Here is a 17,697-nt window from a genome sequence, read left to right on the forward strand (position 1 = left end):
TTTTGATAGGACTGTTTTGAAACACTCCTTTCCTAGAATCTGCAAGTGTTTATTTCGAGCGCTTTGAGGCCTAGGCTAAAAAAGGAAGTATCTTCACATAACAACTACACAGAAGCATTCTCAGAAACTTCTTTGCGATGAGTGCATTCACCTCACAGACTTGAGCCTTTCTTTTGAAAGAGCAGTTTTGAAACACTCTTTTTGTAGAATCTGCAAGTGGAAATTTGGAGCGCTTTAAGGCCTATTCTGGGAAAAGAAATATCTTCACCTAAACACTAGACAGAAGCATTCTCACAAACGTCTGTGTGATTACTGCATTGAACTTATAGACTTGAACATTCCCTCTGATAGAGCAGTTTGGAAACACTCCTTTTGTAGAATCTGCAAGTGCTTATTTGGATCGCTTTGACGCCTACGCTGGAAAAGGAATTATCTTCACCTAAAAACTACACAGCAGCATTCTCAGAAACTTCTCTGTCATGAGGGCATTCAACTCACAAACTTGAACGTTTCTTTTGATAGGACAGTTTTGAAACACTCCTTTTGTAGAATCTGCATGTGTTTATTTCGAGCGCTTTGAGGCCTATTCTGGAAAAGGAAGTATCTTCACATAACAACTACACAGAAACATTCTCAGAAACTTCTTTGTGATGAGTGCATTCTACTCACAGAGTTGAAGCCTCTTTTTGTTTGAAGAGTTTTCAAGCTGTCTTTTTGAAGAATCTGCAAGTGCTTATGTGGAGCGCTCCGAGGCCTATGCTGGGAAATGAAATATCTTCACCTAAAAACTACACAGAAGCATTCTCAGAAACTTCTGTGTGATGAGTGCATTCAACTCACAGACTTGAAAGTTTCTTTTGATAGCACAGTTTTGAAACACTACTTTCCTAGAATCTGCAAGTGTTTATTCGAGCGCTTTGGGGCCAATGCTGGAAAAGGAAGTATCTTCACATAACAACTACACAGAAGAATTCTCAGAAACTTCTTTGTGATGAGTGCATTCAACTCACAGACTTGAGCCTTTCCTTTGAAAGAGCAGTTTTGAAACACTCTTTTTGTAGAATCTGCAAGTGGAAATTTGGAGCGCTTTAAGGCCTATTCCTGGAAAAGAAATATCTTCACCTCAAAACTAGACAGAAGCATTCTCACAAACTTCTGTGTGATTACTGCATTCAACTCACAGACTTGAACATTCCCTCTGATAGAGCAGTTTGGAAAAACTCCTTTAGTAGAATCTGCAAGTGTTTATTTGGAGCGCTTTGACGCCTATGCTGGAAAAGGAAATATCTTCACATAAAAACTAGACAGAAGCATTCTCAGAAACTTCTTTGTGATGAGTGCATTCTACTCATAGAGCTGAAGCCTCTTTTTTGTGGAAGAGTTTTCAAGCTCTCTTTTTGTAGAATCTGCAAGTGCATATTTGGAGCGCTCTGAGGCCTGTGCTGGGAAATGAAATATCTTCACCTAAAAACTACACAGAAGCATTCTCAGAAACTTCTGTGTGATGAGTGCATTCAACTCACAGACTTGAACATACCCTCTGATAGAGCAGTTTGGAAACACTCCTTTTGTAGAATCTGCAAGTGTTTCTTTGGAGCGCTTTGACGCCTATGCTGGAAAAGGAAATATCTTCACATAAAAACTAGACAGAAGCATTCTCAGAAACTTCTTGTGGTGAGTGCATTGTACTCACAGACTTGAACATTCCTCTTGAGAGATCAGTTTGGAAACACTCCTTTTGTAGAATCTGCAAGTGTTTATTTGGATCGCTTTGACGCCTATGCTGGAAAAGGAAATATCTTCACCTAAAAACTACACAGAAGCATTCTCAGAAACTTCTCTGTGATGAGTGCATTCAACTCACAGACTTGAACGTTTCTTTTGACAGGAGAGTCTTGAAACACTCCTTTTGTAGAATCTGCAAGTGTTTATTTCGAGCGCTTTGAGGCCTATGCTGGAAAAGGAAGTATCTTCACATAACAACTACACAGAAGCATTCTCAGAAACTTCTTTGTGATGAGGGCATTCAACTCACAGACTTGAGCCTTTCTTTTGAAAGAGCAGTTTTGAAACACTCTTTTTGTAGAATCTGCAAGTGGAAATTTGGAGCGCTTTAAGGCCTATTCTGGGAAAAGAAATATCTTCACCGAAAAACTAGACAGAAGCATTCTCACAAACTTCTGTGTGATTACTGCATTCAACTCACAGACTTGAACATTCCCTCTGATAGAGCAGTTTGGAAACACTCCTTTTGTAGAATCTGCAAGTGATTATTTGGATCGCTTTGACGCCTATGCTGGAAAAGGAAATATCTTCACCTAAAAACTACACAGAAGCATTCTCAGAAACTTCTCTGTGATGAGTGCATTCAACTCACAGACTTGAACGTTTCTTTTGATAGGACAGTTTTGAAACACTCCTTTTGTAGAATCTGCAAGTGTTTACTTCGAACGCTTTGAGGCCTGTACTGGAAAAGGAAGTATCTTCACATAACAACTGCACAGAAGCATTCTCAGAAACTTCTTTGTGATGAGTGCATTCAACTCACAGACTTGAGCCTTTCTTTTGAAAGAGCAGTTTTGAAACCCTCTTTTTGTAGAATCTGCAAGTGGATATTTGGAGCTTTTTAAGGCCTATTCTGGGAAAAGAAATATCTTCACCTAAAAACTAGACAGAAGCATTCTCACAAACTTCTGTGTGATTAGTGCATTCAACTCACAGACTTGAACATTGCTTTTGATAGAGCAGTTTGGAAACACTCCTTTAGTAGAATCTGCAAGTGTTTATTTGGAGCGCTTTGACGGCTATGCTGGAAAAGGAAATATCTTCACATAAAAACTAGACAGAAGCATTCTCAGAAACTTCTTTGTGATGAGTGCATTCTACTCATACAGTTGAAGCCTCTTTTTGGTGGAAGAGTTTTCAAGCTCTCTTTTTGTAGAATCTGCAAGTGCATATTTGGAGCGCTCTGAGGCCTGTGCTGGGAAATGGAATTATCTTCACATAACTACTACACAGAAGCATTCTCAGAAACTTCTTTGTGATGAGTGCATTCAGCTCACAGACTTGAGCCTTTCCTTTGAAAGAGCAGTTTTGAAACACTCTTTTTGTAGAGTCTGCAAGTGGATATTTGGAGGGCTTCGAGGCCTATGCTGGGAAAATAAATATCTTCACCTGAAACTAGACAGAAGCATTCTCACAAACTTCTGTGTGATTACTGCATTCAACTCACAGACTTGAACATTCCCTCTGATACAACAGTTTGGAAACACTCCTTTTGTAGAATCTGCAAGTGTTTATTTGGATCGCTTTGACGCCTATGCTGGAAAAGGAAATATCTTCAGCTAAAAACTACACAGAAGCATTCTCAGAAACTTCCCTGTGATGAGTGCATTCAACTCACAGACTTGAACGTTTCTTTTGATAGGACAGTTTTGAAACACTCCTTTTGTAGAATCTGCAAGTGTTTATTTCGAGCGCTTTGAGGCCTATGCTGGAAAAGGAAGTATCTTCACTTAACAACTACACAGAAGCATTCTCAGAAACTTCTTTGTGATGAGGGCATTTAACTCACAGACTTGAGCCTTTCTTTTGAAAGAGCAGTTTTGAAACACTCTTTTTGCAGAATCTGCAAGTGGAAATTTGGAGCGCTTTAAGGCCTGTTCTGGGAAAAGGAATATCTTCCCCTAAAAACTAGACAGAAGCATTCTCACAAACTTCTGTGTGATTACTGCATTCAACTCACAGACTTGAACATTCTCTCTGATAGAGCAGTTTGGAAACACTCCTTTTGTAGAATCTGCAAGTGTTTATTTGGATCGCTTTGACGCCTATGCTGGAAAAGGAAATATCTTCACCTAAAAACTACACAGAAGAATTCTGAGAAACTTCTCTGTGATGAGTGAATTCAACTCACAGACTTGAACGTTTCTTTTGATAGGACAGTTTTGAAACACTCCTTTTGTGGAATCTGCAAGTGTTTATTTCGAGCGCTTTGAGGCCTGTGCTGGAAAAGGAAGTATCTTCACATAACAACTACACAGAAGCATTCTCAGAAACTTCTTTGCGATGAGTGCATTCAACTCACAGACTTGAGCCTTTCTTTTGAAAGAGCAGTTTTGAAACACTCTTTTTGTAGAATCTGCAAGTGGATATTTGGAGCGCTTTAAGGCCTATTCTGGGAAAAGAAATATCTTCACCTAAAAACTAGACAGAAGAATTCTCACAAAATTCTGTGTGATTAGTGCATTCAACTCACAGACTTGAACATTGCTTTTGATAGAGCAGTTTGGAAACACTCCTTTAGTAGAATCTGCAAGTGTTTATTTGGAGCGCTTTGACGCCTATGCTGGAAAAGGAAATATCTTCACATAAAAACTAGACAGAAGCATTCTCAGAAACTTCTTTGTGATGAGTGCATTCTACTCATAGAGTTGAAACCTCTTTTTGGTGGAAGAGTTTTCAAGCTCTCTTTTTGTAGAATCTGCAAGTGCATAATTGGAACGCTCTGAGGCCTGTGCTGGGAAATGAAATATCTTCACCTAAAAACTACACAGAAGCATTCTCAGAAACTTCTGTGTGATGAGTGCATTCAACTGACAGACTTGAACATTCCCTCTGATAGAGCAGTTTGGAAACACTCCTTTTGTAGAATCTGCATGTGTTTATTTGGAGCGCTTTGAGGCCTATGCTGGAAAAGGAAATATCTTCACATAAAAACTAGACAGAAGCATTCTCAGAAACTTCTTTGTGGTGAGTGCATTGTACTCACAGACTTGAACATTCCTCTTCAGAGATCAGTTTGGAAACACTCCTTTTGTAGAATCTGCAAGTGTTTATTTGGATCGCTTTGACGCCTATGCTGGAAAAGGAATTATCTTCACCTAAAAACTACACAGAAGTATTCTCAGAAACTTCTCTGTGATGAGTGCATTCAATTCACAGACTTGAAAGTTTCTTTTGACAGGACAGTCTTGAAACACTCCTTTTGTAGAATCTGCAAGTGTTTATTTCGAGCGCTTTGAGGCCTATGCTGGAAAAGGAAGTATCTTCACATAACAACTACACAGAAGCATTCTCAGAAACTTCTTTGTGATGAGTGCATTCAGCTCACAGACTTGAGACTTTCCTTTGAAAGAGCAGTTTTGAAACACTCTTTTTGTAGAATCTGCAAGTGGAAATTTGGAGCGCTTTAAGGCTCATTCTGGGAAAAGAAATATCTTCACCTTAAAACTAGACATAAGCATTCTCACAAACTTCTGTGTGATTACTGCATTCAACTCACAGACTTGAACATTCCCTGTGATAGAACAGTTTGGAAACACTCCTTTTGTAGAATCTGCAAGTGTTTATTTGGATCGCTTTGACGCCTATGCTGGAAAAGGAAATATCTTCAGCTAAAAACTACACAGAAGCATTCTCAGAAACTTCTCTGTGATGAGTGCATTCAACTCACAGACTTGAACGTTTCTTTTGATAGGACAGTTTTGAAACACTCCTTTCGTAGGATCTGCAAGTATTTATTTCGAGCGCACTGAGGCCTATGCTGGAAAAGGAAGTATCTTCACATAACAACTACACAGAAGCATTCTCAGAAACTTCTTTGTTATGAGTGCATTCAACTCACAGACTTGAGCCTTCCTTTTGAAAGAGCAGTTTTGACACACTCTTTTTGTAGAGTCTGCAAGTGGATATTTGGAGGGCTTTGAGGCCTATGCTGGGAAAAGTAATATCTTCACCTAAAAACTACACAGAAGCATTCTCACAAACTTCTGTCTGACTAGTGCATTCAACTCACAGACTTGAACATTCCCTCTGATACAGTAGTTTGGAAACACTCCTTTTGTAAAATCTGCAAGTGTTTATTTGGAGAGATTTGACGCCTATGCTGGAAAAGGAAATATCCTAAAAGAAAGACTACACAGAAGCATTCTCAGAAACTTCTTTGTGATGAGTGGATTCAGCTCACATACTTGAGCCTTTCTTTTGAAAGAGCAGTTTTGAAACACTCTTTTTGTAGAATCTGCAAGTGGAAATTTGGAGCGCTTTAAGGCCTATTCTGGGAAAAGAAATATCTTCACCTAAAAACTAGACAGAAGCATTCTCACTAACTTCTGTGTGATTACTGCATTCAACACACAGACTTGAACATTCCCTCTGATAGAACAGTTTGGAAACACTCCTTTTGTAGAATCTGCAAGTGTTTATTTGGATCGCTTTGACGCCTAAGCTGGAAAAGGAAATATCTTCACCTAAAAACTACACAGAAGCATTCTCAGAAACTTCTCTGTGATGAGTGCATTCAACTCACAGACTTGAACGTTTCTTTTCATAGGACAGTTTTGAAACACTCCTTTTGTAGAATCTGCAAGTGTTTATTTCGAGCGCTTTGAGGCCTATGCTAAAAAAGGAAGTATCTTCACATAACAACTACACAGAAGCATTCTCAGAAACTTCTTTGTGATAAGTGCATTCAACTCACATACTTTAACGTCTCTTTTGATAGGACAGTTTTCAAACACTCCTTTCGGAGAGTCTGCAAGTGTTTATTTCGAGCGCTTTGAGGACTATGCTGGAAAAGGAAGTATCTTCACATAACAACTACACAGAAGCATTCTCAGAAACTTCTTTGTGATGAGTGCATTCAACTCACAGACTTGAGCCATTCTTTTCAAAGAGCAGTTTTGAAACACTCTTTTTGTAGAATCTGCAAGTGGATATTTGGAGCACTTTAAGGCCTATGCTGGGAAAAGAAATATCTTCACCTAAAAACTAGACAGAAGCAATCTCACAAACTTCTGTGTGATTAGTGCATTCAACACAGAGACTTGAACATTGCTTTTGATAGAGCAGTTTGGAAACACTCTTTTGTAGAATCTGCAAGTGTTTATTGGGAGCGCTTTGACGCCTATGCTGTAAAAGGAAATATCTTCACCTAAAAACTACACAGAAGCATTCTCTGAAACTTCTTTGTGATGAGTGCATTCTACTCACAGAGTTGAAGCCTCTTTTTGTTTGAAGAGTTTTCAAGCTGTCTTTTTGAAGAATCTGCAAGTGCTTATGTGGAGCGCTCCGAGGCCTATGCTGGGAAATGAAATATCTTCACCTAAAAACTACACAGAAGCATTCTCAGAAACTTCTGTGTGATGAGTGCATTCAACTCACAGACTTGAAAGTTTCTTTTGATAGCACAGTTTTGAAACACTACTTTCCTAGAATCTGCAAGTGTTTATTCGAGCGCTTTGGGGCCAATGCTGGAAAAGGAAGTATCTTCACATAACAACTACACAGAAGAATTCTCAGAAACTTCTTTGTGATGAGTGCATTCAACTCACAGACTTGAGCCTTTCCTTTGAAAGAGCAGTTTTGAAACACTCTTTTTGTAGAATCTGCAAGTGGAAATTTGGAGCGCTTTAAGGCCTATTCCTGGAAAAGAAATATCTTCACCTCAAAACTAGACAGAAGCATTCTCACAAACTTCTGTGTGATTACTGCATTCAACTCACAGACTTGAACATTCCCTCTGATAGAGCAGTTTGGAAACACTCCTTTAGTAGAATCTGCAAGTGTTTATTTGGAGCGCTTTGACGCCTATGCTGGAAAAGGAAATATCTTCACATAAAAACTACACAGAAGCATTCTCAGAAACTTCTTTGTGATGAGTGCATTCTACTCATAGAGCTGAAGCCTCTTTTTTGTGGAAGAGTTTTCAAGCTCTCTTTTTGTAGAATCTGCAAGTGCATATTTGGAGCGCTCTGAGGCCTGTGCTGGGAAATGAAATATCTTCACCTAAAAACTACACAGAAGCATTCTCAGAAACTTCTGTGTGATGAGTGCATTCAACTCACAGACTTGAACATACCCTCTGATAGAGCAGTTTGGAAACACTCCTTTTGTAGAATCTGCAAGTGTTTCTTTGGAGCGCTTTGACGCCTATGCTGGAAAAGGAAATATCTTCACATAAAAACTAGACAGAAGCATTCTCAGAAACTTCTTGTGGTGAGTGCATTGTACTCACAGACTTGAACATTCCTCTTGAGAGATCAGTTTGGAAACACTCCTTTTGTAGAATCTGCAAGTGTTTATTTGGATCGCTTTGACGCCTATGCTGGAAAAGGAAATATCTTCACCTAAAAACTACACAGAAGCATTCTCAGAAACTTCTCTGTGATGAGTGCATTCAACTCACAGACTTGAACGTTTCTTTTGACAGGAGAGTCTTGAAACACTCCTTTTGTAGAATCTGCAAGTGTTTATTTCGAGCGCTTTGAGGCCTATGCTGGAAAAGGAAGTATCTTCACATAACAACTACACAGAAGCATTCTCAGAAACTTCTTTGTGATGAGGGCATTCAACTCACAGACTTGAGCCTTTCTTTTGAAAGAGCAGTTTTGAAACACTCTTTTTGTAGAATCTGCAAGTGGAAATTTGGAGCGCTTTAAGGCCTATTCTGGGAAAAGAAATATCTTCACCGAAAAACTAGACAGAAGCATTCTCACAAACTTCTGTGTGATTACTGCATTCAACTCACAGACTTGAACATTCCCTCTGATAGAGCAGTTTGGAAACACTCCTTTTGTAGAATCTGCAAGTGATTATTTGGATCGCTTTGACGCCTATGCTGGAAAAGGAAATATCTTCACCTAAAAACTACACAGAAGCATTCTCAGAAACTTCTCTGTGATGAGTGCATTCAACTCACAGACTTGAACGTTTCTTTTGATAGGACAGTTTTGAAACACTCCTTTTGTAGAATCTGCAAGTGTTTATTTCGAGCGCTTTGAGGCCTGTGCTGGAAAAGGAAGTATCTTCACATAACAACTACACAGAAGCTTTCTCAGAAACTTCTTTGTGATGAGTGCATTCAACTCACAGACTTGAGCCTTTCTTTTGAAAGAGCAGTTTTGAAACACTCTTTTTGTAGAATCTGCAAGTGGATATTTGGAGCGCTTTAAGGCCTATTCTGGGAAAAGAAATATCTTCACCTAAAAACTAGACAGAAGCATTATCACAAACTTCAGTGTGATTAATGCATTCAACTCACAGACTTGAACATTCCCTCTGAAACAGCAGTTTGGAAACACTCCTTTTGTAGAATCTGCAAGTGATTATTTGGATCGCTTTGACGCCTATGCTGGAAAAGGAAATATCTTCACCTAAAAACTACACAGAAGCATTCTCAGAAACTTCTCTGTGATGAGTGCATTCAACTCACAGACTTGAACGTTTCTTTTGATAGGACAGTTTTGAAACACTCCTTTTGTAGAATCTGCAAGTGTTTACTTCGAACGCTTTGAGGCCTGTACTGGAAAAGGAAGTATCTTCACATAACAACTGCACAGAAGCATTCTCAGAAACTTCTTTGTGATGAGTGCATTCAACTCACAGACTTGAGCCTTTCTTTTGAAAGAGCAGTTTTGAAACCCTCTTTTTGTAGAATCTGCAAGTGGATATTTGGAGCTTTTTAAGGCCTATTCTGGGAAAAGAAATATCTTCACCTAAAAACTAGACAGAAGCATTCTCACAAACTTCTGTGTGATTAGTGCATTCAACTCACAGACTTGAACATTGCTTTTGATAGAGCAGTTTGGAAACACTCCTTTAGTAGAATCTGCAAGTGTTTATTTGGAGCGCTTTGACGGCTATGCTGGAAAAGGAAATATCTTCACATAAAAACTAGACAGAAGCATTCTCAGAAACTTCTTTGTGATGAGTGCATTCTACTCATACAGTTGAAGCCTCTTTTTGGTGGAAGAGTTTTCAAGCTCTCTTTTTGTAGAATCTGCAAGTGCATATTTGGAGCGCTCTGAGGCCTGTGCTGGGAAATGGAATTATCTTCACATAACTACTACACAGAAGCATTCTCAGAAACTTCTTTGTGATGAGTGCATTCAGCTCACAGACTTGAGCCTTTCCTTTGAAAGAGCAGTTTTGAAACACTCTTTTTGTAGAGTCTGCAAGTGGATATTTGGAGGGCTTCGAGGCCTATGCTGGGAAAATAAATATCTTCACCTGAAACTAGACAGAAGCATTCTCACAAACTTCTGTGTGATTACTGCATTCAACTCACAGACTTGAACATTCCCTCTGATACAACAGTTTGGAAACACTCCTTTTGTAGAATCTGCAAGTGTTTATTTGGATCGCTTTGACGCCTATGCTGGAAAAGGAAATATCTTCAGCTAAAAACTACACAGAAGCATTCTCAGAAACTTCCCTGTGATGAGTGCATTCAACTCACAGACTTGAACGTTTCTTTTGATAGGACAGTTTTGAAACACTCCTTTTGTAGAATCTGCAAGTGTTTATTTCGAGCGCTTTGAGGCCTATGCTGGAAAAGGAAGTATCTTCACTTAACAACTACACAGAAGCATTCTCAGAAACTTCTTTGTGATGAGGGCATTTAACTCACAGACTTGAGCCTTTCTTTTGAAAGAGCAGTTTTGAAACACTCTTTTTGCAGAATCTGCAAGTGGAAATTTGGAGCGCTTTAAGGCCTGTTCTGGGAAAAGGAATATCTTCCCCTAAAAACTAGACAGAAGCATTCTCACAAACTTCTGTTTGATTACTGCATTCAACTCACAGACTTGAACATTCTCTCTGATAGAGCAGTTTGGAAACACTCCTTTTGTAGAATCTGCAAGTGTTTATTTGGATCGCTTTGACGCCTATGCTGGAAAAGGAAATATCTTCACCTAAAAACTACACAGAAGAATTCTGAGAAACTTCTCTGTGATGAGTGAATTCAACTCACAGACTTGAACGTTTCTTTTGATAGGACAGTTTTGAAACACTCCTTTTGTGGAATCTGCAAGTGTTTATTTCGAGCGCTTTGAGGCCTGTGCTGGAAAAGGAAGTATCTTCACATAACAACTACACAGAAGCATTCTCAGAAACTTCTTTGCGATGAGTGCATTCAACTCACAGACTTGAGCCTTTCTTTTGAAAGAGCAGTTTTGAAACACTCTTTTTGTAGAATCTGCAAGTGGATATTTGGAGCGCTTTAAGGCCTATTCTGGGAAAAGAAATATCTTCACCTAAAAACTAGACAGAAGAATTCTCACAAAATTCTGTGTGATTAGTGCATTCAACTCACAGACTTGAACATTGCTTTTGATAGAGCAGTTTGGAAACACTCCTTTAGTAGAATCTGCAAGTGTTTATTTGGAGCGCTTTGACGCCTATGCTGGAAAAGGAAATATCTTCACATAAAAACTAGACAGAAGCATTCTCAGAAACTTCTTTGTGATGAGTGCATTCTACTCATAGAGTTGAAACCTCTTTTTGGTGGAAGAGTTTTCAAGCTCTCTTTTTGTAGAATCTGCAAGTGCATAATTGGAACGCTCTGAGGCCTGTGCTGGGAAATGAAATATCTTCACCTAAAAACTACACAGAAGCATTCTCAGAAACTTCTGTGTGATGAGTGCATTCAACTGACAGACTTGAATATTCCCTCTGATAGAGCAGTTTGGAAACACTCCTTTTGTAGAATCTGCATGTGTTTATTTGGAGCGCTTTGAGGCCTATGCTGGAAAAGGAAATATCTTCACATAAAAACTAGACAGAAGCATTCTCAGAAACTTCTTTGTGGTGAGTGCATTGTACTCACAGACTTGAACATTCCTCTTCAGAGATCAGTTTGGAAACACTCCTTTTGTAGAATCTGCAAGTGTTTATTTGGATCGCTTTGACGCCTATGCTGGAAAAGGAATTATCTTCACCTAAAAACTACACAGAAGTATTCTCAGAAACTTCTCTGTGATGAGTGCATTCAATTCACAGACTTGAAAGTTTCTTTTGACAGGACAGTCTTGAAACACTCCTTTTGTAGAATCTGCAAGTGTTTATTTCGAGCGCTTTGAGGCCTATGCTGGAAAAGGAAGTATCTTCACATAACAACTACACAGAAGCATTCTCAGAAACTTCTTTGTGATGAGTGCATTCAGCTCACAGACTTGAGACTTTCCTTTGAAAGAGCAGTTTTGAAACACTCTTTTTGTAGAATCTGCAAGTGGAAATTTGGAGCGCTTTAAGGCTCATTCTGGGAAAAGAAATATCTTCACCTTAAAACTAGACATAAGCATTCTCACAAACTTCTGTGTGATTACTGCATTCAACTCACAGACTTGAACATTCCCTGTGATAGAACAGTTTGGAAACACTCCTTTTGTAGAATCTGCAAGTGTTTATTTGGATCGCTTTGACGCCTATGCTGGAAAAGGAAATATCTTCAGCTAAAAACTACACAGAAGCATTCTCAGAAACTTCTCTGTGATGAGTGCATTCAACTCACAGACTTGAACGTTTCTTTTGATAGGACAGTTTTGAAACACTCCTTTCGTAGGATCTGCAAGTATTTATTTCGAGCGCACTGAGGCCTATGCTGGAAAAGGAAGTATCTTCACATAACAACTACACAGAAGCATTCTCAGAAACTTCTTTGTTATGAGTGCATTCAACTCACAGACTTGAGCCTTCCTTTTGAAAGAGCAGTTTTGACACACTCTTTTTGTAGAGTCTGCAAGTGGATATTTGGAGGGCTTTGAGGCCTATGCTGGGAAAAGTAATATCTTCACCTAAAAACTACACAGAAGCATTCTCACAAACTTCTGTCTGACTAGTGCATTCAACTCACAGACTTGAACATTCCCTCTGATACAGTAGTTTGGAAACACTCCTTTTGTAAAATCTGCAAGTGTTTATTTGGAGAGCTTTGACGCCTATGCTGGAAAAGGAAATATCTTCAAAGAAAGACTACACAGAAGCATTCTCAGAAACTTCTTTGTGATGAGTGGATTCAGCTCACATACTTGAGCCTTTCTTTTGAAAGAGCAGTTTTGAAACACTCTTTTTGTAGAATCTGCAAGTGGAAATTTGGAGCGCTTTAAGGCCTATTCTGGGAAAAGAAATATCTTCACCTAAAAACTAGACAGAAGCATTCTCACAAACTTCTGTGTGATTAGTGCATTCAACTCACAGACTTGAACATTGCTTTTGATAGAGCAGTTTGGAAACACTCCTTTAGTAGAATCTGCAAGTGTTTATTTGGAGCGCTTTGACGGCTATGCTGGAAAAGGAAATATCTTCACATAAAAACTAGACAGAAGCATTCTCAGAAACTTCTTTGTGATGAGTGCATTCTACTCATACAGTTGAAGCCTCTTTTTGGTGGAAGAGTTTTCAAGCTCTCTTTTTGTAGAATCTGCAAGTGCATATTTGGAGCGCTCTGAGGCCTGTGCTGGGAAATGGAATTATCTTCACATAACTACTACACAGAAGCATTCTCAGAAACTTCTTTGTGATGAGTGCATTCAGCTCACAGACTTGAGCCTTTCCTTTGAAAGAGCAGTTTTGAAACACTCTTTTTGTAGAGTCTGCAAGTGGATATTTGGAGGGCTTCGAGGCCTATGCTGGGAAAATAAATATCTTCACCTGAAACTAGACAGAAGCATTCTCACAAACTTCTGTGTGATTACTGCATTCAACTCACAGACTTGAACATTCCCTCTGATACAACAGTTTGGAAACACTCCTTTTGTAGAATCTGCAAGTGTTTATTTGGATCGCTTTGACGCCTATGCTGGAAAAGGAAATATCTTCAGCTAAAAACTACACAGAAGCATTCTCAGAAACTTCCCTGTGATGAGTGCATTCAACTCACAGACTTGAACGTTTCTTTTGATAGGACAGTTTTGAAACACTCCTTTTGTAGAATCTGCAAGTGTTTATTTCGAGCGCTTTGAGGCCTATGCTGGAAAAGGAATTATCTTCACTTAACAACTACACAGAAGCATTCTCAGAAACTTCTTTGTGATGAGGGCATTTAACTCACAGACTTGAGCCTTTCTTTTGAAAGAGCAGTTTTGAAACACTCTTTTTGCAGAATCTGCAAGTGGAAATTTGGAGCGCTTTAAGGCCTGTTCTGGGAAAAGGAATATCTTCCCCTAAAAACTAGACAGAAGCATTCTCACAAACTTCTGTGTGATTACTGCATTCAACTCACAGACTTGAACATTCTCTCTGATAGAGCAGTTTGGAAACACTCCTTTTGTAGAATCTGCAAGTGTTTATTTGGATCGCTTTGACGCCTATGCTGGAAAAGGAAATATCTTCACCTAAAAACTACACAGAAGAATTCTGAGAAACTTCTCTGTGATGAGTGAATTCAACTCACAGACTTGAACGTTTCTTTTGATAGGACAGTTTTGAAACACTCCTTTTGTGGAATCTGCAAGTGTTTATTTCGAGCGCTTTGAGGCCTGTGCTGGAAAAGGAAGTATCTTCACATAACAACTACACAGAAGCATTCTCAGAAACTTCTTTGCGATGAGTGCATTCAACTCACAGACTTGAGCCTTTCTTTTGAAAGAGCAGTTTTGAAACACTCTTTTTGTAGAATCTGCAAGTGGATATTTGGAGCGCTTTAAGGCCTATTCTGGGAAAAGAAATATCTTCACCTAAAAACTAGACAGAAGAATTCTCACAAAATTCTGTGTGATTAGTGCATTCAACTCACAGACTTGAACATTGCTTTTGATAGAGCAGTTTGGAAACACTCCTTTAGTAGAATCTGCAAGTGTTTATTTGGAGCGCTTTGACGCCTATGCTGGAAAAGGAAATATCTTCACATAAAAACTAGACAGAAGCATTCTCAGAAACTTCTTTGTGATGAGTGCATTCTACTCATAGAGTTGAAACCTCTTTTTGGTGGAAGAGTTTTCAAGCTCTCTTTTTGTAGAATCTGCAAGTGCATAATTGGAACGCTCTGAGGCCTGTGCTGGGAAATGAAATATCTTCACCTAAAAATTACACAGAAGCATTCTCAGAAACTTCTGTGTGATGAGTGCATTCAACTGACAGACTTGAACATTCCCTCTGATAGAGCAGTTTGGAAACACTCCTTTTGTAGAATCTGCATGTGTTTATTTGGAGCGCTTTGAGGCCTATGCTGGAAAAGGAAATATCTTCACATAAAAACTAGACAGAAGCATTCTCAGAAACTTCTTTGTGGTGAGTGCATTGTACTCACAGACTTGAACATTCCTCTTCAGAGATCAGTTTGGAAACACTCCTTTTGTAGAATCTGCAAGTGTTTATTTGGATCGCTTTGACGCCTATGCTGGAAAAGGAATTATCTTCACCTAAAAACTACACAGAAGTATTCTCAGAAACTTCTCTGTGATGAGTGCATTCAATTCACAGACTTGAAAGTTTCTTTTGACAGGACAGTCTTGAAACACTCCTTTTGTAGAATCTGCAAGTGTTTATTTCGAGCGCTTTGAGGCCTATGCTGGAAAAGGAAGTATCTTCACATAACAACTACACAGAAGCATTCTCAGAAACTTCTTTGTGATGAGTGCATTCAGCTCACAGACTTGAGACTTTCCTTTGAAAGAGCAGTTTTGAAACACTCTTTTTGTAGAATCTGCAAGTGGAAATTTGGAGCGCTTTAAGGCTCATTCTGGGAAAAGAAATATCTTCACCTTAAAACTAGACATAAGCATTCTCACAAACTTCTGTGTGATTACTGCATTCAACTCACAGACTTGAACATTCCCTGTGATAGAACAGTTTGGAAACACTCCTTTTGTAGAATCTGCAAGTGTTTATTTGGATCGCTTTGACGCCTATGCTGGAAAAGGAAATATCTTCAGCTAAAAACTACACAGAAGCATTCTCAGAAACTTCTCTGTGATGAGTGCATTCAACTCACAGACTTGAACGTTTCTTTTGATAGGACAGTTTTGAAACACTCCTTTCGTAGGATCTGCAAGTATTTATTTCGAGCGCACTGAGGCCTATGCTGGAAAAGGAAGTATCTTCACATAACAACTACACAGAAGCATTCTCAGAAACTTCTTTGTTATGAGTGCATTCAACTCACAGACTTGAGCCTTCCTTTTGAAAGAGCAGTTTTGACACACTCTTTTTGTAGAGTCTGCAAGTGGATATTTGGAGGGCTTTGAGGCCTATGCTGGGAAAAGTAATATCTTCACCTAAAAACTACACAGAAGCATTCTCACAAACTTCTGTCTGACTAGTGCATTCAACCCACAGACTTGAACATTCCCTCTGATACAGTAGTTTGGAAACACTCCTTTTGTAAAATCTGCAAGTGTTTATTTGGAGAGCTTTGACGCCTATGCTGGAAAAGGAAATATCTTCAAAGAAAGACTACACAGAAGCATTCTCAGAAACTTCTTTGGGATGAGTGGATTCAGCTCACATACTTGAGCCTTTCTTTTGAAAGAGCAGTTTTGAAACACTCTTTTTGTAGAATCTGCAAGTGGAAATTTGGAGCGCTTTAAGGCCTATTCTGGGAAAAGAAATATCTTCACCTAAAAACTAGACAGAAGCATTCTCACTAACTTCTGTGTGATTACTGCATTCAACACACAGACTTGAACATTCCCTCTGATAGAACAGTTTGGAAACACTCCTTTTGTAGAATCTGCAAGTGTTTATTTGGATCGCTTTGACGCCTAAGCTGGAAAAGGAAATATCTTCACCTAAAAACTACACAGAAGCATTCTCAGAAACTTCTCTGTGATGAGTGCATTCAACTCACAGACTTGAACGTTTCTTTTCATAGGACAGTTTTGAAAAACTCCTTTTGTAGAATCTGCAAGTGTTTATTTCGAGCGCTTTGAGGCCTATGCTAAAAAAGGAAGTATCTTCACATAACAACTACACAGAAGCATTCTCAGAAACTTCTTTGTGATAAGTGCATTCAACTCACATACTTTAACGTCTCTTTTGATAGGATAGTTTTCAAACACTCCTTTCGGAGAGTCTGCAAGTGTTTATTTCGAGCGCTTTGAGGACTATGCTGGAAAAGGAAGTATCTTCACATAACAACTACACAGAAGCATTCTCAGAAACTTCTTTGTGATGAGTGCATTCAACTCACAGACTTGAGCCATTCTTTTCAAAGAGCAGTTTTGAAACACTCTTTTTGTAGAATCTGCAAGTGGAAATTTGGAGCGCTTTAAGGCCTATTCTGGGAAAAGAAATATCTTCACCTAAAAACTAGACAGAAGCATTCTCACTAACTTCTGTGTGATTACTGCATTCAACACACAGACTTGAACATTCCCTCTGATAGAACAGTTTGGAAACACTCCTTTTGTAGAATCTGCAAGTGTTTATTTGGATCGCTTTGACGCCTAAGCTGGAAAAGGAAATATCTTCACCTAAAAACTACACAGAAGCATTCTCAGAAACTTCTCTGTGATGAGTGCATTCAACTCACAGACTTGAACGTTTCTTTTCATAGGACAGTTTTGAAACACTCCTTTTGTAGAATCTGCAAGTGTTTATTTCGAGCGCTTTGAGGCCTACGCTAAAAAAGGAAGTATCTTCACATAACAACTACACAGAAGCATTCTCAGAAACTTCTTTGTGATAAGTGCATTCAACTCACATACTTTAACGTCTCTTTTGATAGGACAGTTTTCAAACACTCCTTTCGGAGAGTCTGCAAGTGTTTATTTCGAGCGCTTTGAGGACTATGCTGGAAAAGGAAGTATCTTCACATAACAACTACACAGAAGCATTCTCAGAAACTTCTTTGTGATGAGTGCATTCAACTCACAGACTTGAGCCATTCTTTTCAAAGAGCAGTTTTGAATCACTCTTTTTGTAGAATCTGCAAGTGGATATTTGGAGCACTTTAAGGCCTATGCTGGGAAAAGAAAT

The sequence above is a fragment of the Pongo pygmaeus genome, chromosome 8, assembly GCF_028885625.2.
Source record: "Pongo pygmaeus isolate AG05252 chromosome 8, NHGRI_mPonPyg2-v2.0_pri, whole genome shotgun sequence".
NCBI lineage: Eukaryota > Metazoa > Chordata > Mammalia > Primates > Hominidae > Pongo > Pongo pygmaeus.